The sequence below is a fragment of the Dreissena polymorpha genome, chromosome 1 (genome assembly GCF_020536995.1).
Source record: "Dreissena polymorpha isolate Duluth1 chromosome 1, UMN_Dpol_1.0, whole genome shotgun sequence".
Taxonomy (NCBI): Eukaryota; Metazoa; Mollusca; class Bivalvia; order Myida; family Dreissenidae; genus Dreissena; species Dreissena polymorpha.
Window position 1 is genome coordinate 5,253,027 of NC_068355.1, and position 6,314 is coordinate 5,259,340.

Consider the following 6,314-nt stretch of genomic DNA (forward strand, 5'->3'; position numbering starts at 1 on the left):
ATAAAGGATACTGGTAAAAAATAAGGATTTATCTCCTGCTTTTGGAGTTCCTCAATTTTATGTTTAAGGCAATTATGATGACCTCTTATAAGGGCCGATGATGATTGCTGATACGATCTACTGATGATTTGTAGTGATGGTGATGACACTTATAATAATGATGACTATGATGACGATTATGATGATTAGGGGGACATTATACTGGCTTATAATACTCCTTATTGATGTTGATTTTGTTGATGGCGATTGATGTTGACTGATGTTGATTGTAATTTGTCTGTAATGGTTACAAATGACCAATACTGATGTAAAACAAAGAGGATTATGATGATGATTTTTATTCAATGATTTTGTTCTGGATATGGTTCTTAGTTGTAATCCATTGTTGTTTCGTAACCGGAGCCGGGGGAAACTATTTACGTTTAAAGTTATTTTGTTAAATTGTAAACAAACACTCTAATCCGGAAATGACCATGAATAAAGGATAGAGGGGTAACAGTATTGGACAATTTTGCATGTAATGCTATTTTTCAAATTTTATGAAACTGACCTGTCAAGTAAGTGTACAAGATAATGATGGGAACGGTTAGTTTAAACCTATTTATTTTGGCTCATTTTTATTGAAGGCCTGGAACTTGTAAAGACGTTGTCGTGAACGTTTCCAGGGCCTGGAGCCGGTGCTTGGTGTCTTTGGGGGAGATCTGGGGAACGCTCCCGTGGTGGGGATCGAGTCCGTGATCTCCCGGTCGCTGGGCGGGCAACATATATATTAAACCACGGCGACCTGTAAAGGACCTAGGAAAGGTTCATGAATAAAATTATGATGACAAGAATTATAATTTGTATATAAATAACACTGTTTATTGTCATAAAACACTTAACGATATTATTTTTAAAAAATTATAATAAAAAGGGATCTTCCAATTAGCTTATGATGAAAAGCTCGGCGATCACCATTGGCTTTTAAATACCAGTTAGCATTGTTCTTGTTAGAGATTCCCGTGTCGAGTCTTTACCGGAACTTAATCCCAGAAGAATCAAGAAAGACAATGTTCCTTTAAAGGGTACATATAATGATGGGCATTGTATAAGAATAAAGATAATAATGATAATAATTGTATTGTTTATATTAGAAAAAACGATGCTTATTGTCTAAAAGCACCAACGTCTAAAATATATTCCAAAAATTGTAAAGAAATCGACCTGCAATAATAATTCTCAGTATGGTTCTTGGTGAGTTATAAAGATAATGATTCATATGCCTGGCACTATATAATAAACCCAGAGTCATAAAGATCAAGATTATAATGTTGATATATTCCACATCAGAGCACATGCACATTTTTCAAAATTATAAAGAAATCGACCTGCCATAACCTTATAAAGATAATGTTTCATTTACAAAATATAAGGAGATAAGGAATAATGTGGATAAGGATAACGTTGCATTTATTGTATAAAGCGCTCAAGCTCAGAGCATGTCTATTTTTTCAAAATTATAAAGATACCGATATGCCAAATTGCTTATGATTAAATGCACGGCGATCACCTTTGGCTTTAAATAAATCCATATTTATTGTTCTTGGTAGAGAAAAAGGTGCCAGGACTCTACCGGAACCGGGACTTAATCCCGGAAGAACCTTATAAAGATAATGTTTCATTTACAAAATATAAGGAGATCAGGAATAATGTGGATAAGGATAATGTTGAATTCATTGTAAAAGCCCTCAAGCTCAGAGCATGTTTTGTTTTTCAAAATTATAAAGATACCGATCTGCCAAATGGCTTATGGTTAAAGCGCGGCGATCACCTTTGGCTTTAAATAAATCCATATTTACTGGGAATTTATCCCAGAAGAACCTTATAAAGATAATGATTTCCGTTGCCTGGCACTATATAATAAAGCCAGAGTCATAAAGATAAAGATTATAATGTTGATATATTCGACCCCATAGCACGTGCATAGTTTTAAATAGATCCATATTTAAGGTTCTTGGTCTCTACCGAAAATGGAACTTAATCCCGGAAGAACCTTATAAAGATAATGATTCCTATGCCTGGCACTATATAATTCACCCAGAGTCATACTGAAAAAGATCAAAATTTAATGCAATGTAATGTATATATTGGATTAAATAGCGCTTATTGTGTAAAAGCACTAATGTGTCATACTATTTTTAAATTATAGAGTATTTTAAGTTATTTTAAAGCCTGTAAAAACGATTTACAAAACATACCAACATTCAAACGAGTTGGCAACACTTAAATGGAAAGTTTTAAAATAATATAATTCCAAAATTGAAATCACTGTTTAATGTACCTGAATTTTCATTAAAATTGGCATTTTCTTTGAAAATAAATATAGCGGATTTCGAACAACTTTGTTAAGTTTCTGCGTCAAATAGAATGGCGATTACCGAACTTTCACAAAACATTTAAATTCAGTTGTGACAATAACTTGAATAAGATACAAATTTTGCTTGATGATCACAAAATTTGGTTTTGAACTGGAGAAGAATATTTGTCAAGATGAACGTATGCTAATAGCCGCCTTTTTTCTTCTTTTGGCGGAAGGTACACTTTTGAAAAGTTTCAGTCGTGTACCTTTTTGGCAATATTCAATAAGCACACGTCCTTCCGGTGTCAGGGGATTATATAAACATGTCTTTAAAGTTATATGTTTTCAAACCGTTCTATGGTAGCTTAAATTCTATATGTATGTATTCCAGCCTTGACAAATGTTCTGCCAAACCTTAGGAATAAAATATTAAAACTTCTGTGTAGATTGTCGTTGGATAATGATGTTTGGTCGTTCGAGAACAAACTACCTTGTCCAGCGCAAGCGGATTTAAATAGTAAGATAAAACCTTTTTCTTGCCTTTACTTTCGTCTTTGAGTTACACTACGCTCTGGGTACTATAAATACTAAATGTTTGATGAAAATCATTCTTTAGCTTTGGAAAACGACGATTACTGTAAATATAAAAACCCTCACACCCTCCACAAAATAAATGTACGTGGATGCTGGCCAGTGTTTGTATATAGTTTCAGTAAAATGCGCACAGATCAGAAAACATGGTCCCGTCAAGGCTGCTTCCTTTAGACGATTGGCTAGAGTAAACGTGTTGTGAGAGAATGTCAACCTCAAAGCTGTGAATACAATGCATTCGCCAAGAACTTTCAATCTTCAATTCGGGAACAAATTAATAATGTTTGTTTTATGCGACTATATTTAATCAAAACTTGAGACCTAACATCCGGTGGTTCAATGACAATAGCCGCTGAGGCTGCCAAAATAGTACAGGTTTCCACACCTTTTTTTCCATGTTTCAGGCACATATAACATGTTTAGTGGTTGTTCCTGCGCGACTTGCCACATTTGCAGAATTTTTTATTTATATTGCTGCGCCGTTTTGAAATAAATCGTCAATATTCTATTAGCACACGTCCTTCCGGCGTCGGGGGATTATATATATATATATATATATATATATATATATATATATATATATATATATATATATATATATATATATATATATATATATATATATATATATGTCTTTAATGTTATATATTTTCATACTGTTCTATGGTAGCTTAAATTCTATGTGTATGTATACCAGCCTATCTGCATAATCATCACTGTTAATCATCATCTTACACCATCGTTACGATCAACAAGATCATCAAAAGACAACTGACAAATCCTCATCATGACATTAACAACCTAATATGTATCTGTATCATCACTAGTCATCATCACTTAACACCATCATTGTAAAATCAACGTCGATCAGTATCATATAGCATCGTCGTTATTATCGCCTCTCCTAATGCTACTCGCTTGTATCACTATATATATATATATATATATATATATATATATATATATATATATATATATATATATATATATATTTATATTTATATATTATTTTTTCGGAATAATTTAAATATCGACCACTTGATTGCGGATTGCGGATTGCTTCATTTTAAAAATACCTGTTATCGCACCTTATTTGAAACCATTGTCATCAATTCACAGGGGTTTACATACAAGATTGTTTCTGGTAATTCAGAGTTGTGCAAGAGCAATTATATATATAAATATATAATAAGGTATGGCTCAGGGTTACATAAAATTAATAAAAACTTAAATGCGTCGTTAAATCTGTGCTTTAAAGAAGTACCATCTGGAAGTCGATGTTAATACAAATATACAAAATCCTCTAACATACGACACAGCAGCGGGAGAGTACGACTTGGCCAGACTATGTCGTTGGCGTATCTTGGTACATAGGCAAAAAACACCGTTGCTCGTGAAAGACAGCCTTGTCTTTTTAAATTATTTTAACGGACTATAATACAGGTTAACAATTCGGAATGAATGATCGTTGTAAAATGCTTCCAAAGTTTAAAAATTAACAGATTTGATCTCATAAACAGGATTTGTTTCAGTTATTATAAGCAATTCACAGAATTGAACATTTATGCGTAATGATGTGAGCGTTATTGGAATTTCGCTCAGGGCAAGTAAAAGTCCGAAGTACATGCCCGATAGGTAACTTAGTATGTCAACGCAGAGCTCTGGAGCCTCCTCATATACAATAAATAAAACTGCCGCGGAAAAGCGCAGTTTATTAACTCAAAAGTATACAACCTGTTGTTGACGATCAGACAGAAAGCATGTTTTACATCCCATGCTAAACATCACATCTTTCGCCACCCTCTTATGAGACGCATACATCTTTGGTATCTTTTCTCCGGTATAATGCACGGCATATCATTCTGGTGTGAATTGTAGCCGTTCAGTTCGGACAAATTGTGCATTTTGTCCGGATAGAAGTTAGGACTGTTCACCGTCATATAATCTGAGCCGTTATACTTGATCGTTAGTGGCGTCCATTGGTTCCGCCGGGGCAGGTGCCACTACCGCGTGGTCCGTGCTTGTGCCCGATTGTGGACCGACGTCCGGCTTGTCCATAGCCCGCAAAGCCTCCGCAACTTCCAATCTGCGTTTTCTCGGGCGTGGTGGCATGGCAATATGAAATTAATAAGCCGATAAATTTCAAGCACTGAAACCAATATAACAGCTCAATGAATAATTATCGTGATGACGTCATCAACTTCACTGCTTTAATTACGTCCGCAAATGATAAGACCACAAGGAAAGTTTTATTTATGTGTGAATTTTAAAAAATGTATTAAACCATAAAAATAATCTTGTTAGTAAAAACGGAAAGCGAACAATGTTATAAACAACGATTTCAATGGAATGCAAAACTAAAGTAAACGTCGAATTTAAGCTTTGCTAATACAAGTTAACTTAACAAACCACTAACAAGATAAACAGATCACCAGTGATACACGAACAGCTTTCTGATTAAACCATAAAATAGTCTTGTTGATAAATACGGAAAGTGAACAATGTTATAGACAATACTTTTAAATTAAATATTGAATTGAAATTCATAAATTCATGTTAACAATTTAACAACATGTAAGACAAAATTATTCACTAAAATACATGTTCGCTAAGTTGCCACAAAATTGTCGCTGTTATCTCAGAGTCAGGCTTTGTTCAGGGTAAAATGTTTTATGACAAATACCAGATACATAAAATGTTGGGTTTCAGCTAGGAAACGATAACAAATCGTGAATCACAACGAAAACAAGCTAGAAAGTAGATACACCTTGTGTAGAATGGGAAGTATTGGATTCCCGCGAGAAGAGATTTTGATATGACAAAATAAATGTGTACAAACAATAATGCAAAACTAAATTAAACGTAGAATTTAAGATTTGCTTAATAATACAAAAGTTAACTAAACACACCACTAACAAGATAAACAGATCACCAGTGATAAACAGTTTTCAAAATGTAAGCCGCTTTCAAAATGTCACAAAACTGCACCACACCACAAATAGTTGAAGTAGTCTTTAGCAGTGTATTATCGATTCAAATTTCGATAATTATACAGAAACGTGATTGATCTTTGTTATATCTAATCTTATATTTTATCTTATATCTAAACTTCAAAATATAATTATATTTCCCCGAAACTATATGTACTAAATGTTTATATAGTAAATAACATTACGAAAAACATTTTGAAATTTTGCATAAACATCGAATGCATTTAAAATACTACTTCAGACAAATTGTTGAAGACCAAACGCGTGGTCGGCCTATCTTGAATCTAAGAACTCATAAATATATAAAAATATGTAAACTTATTTTGATTTACTTAAATGTACATGCGACAAAAACAATTTAAGAGGTACTCATTTGAAAAGAGCGAAATAAAAAT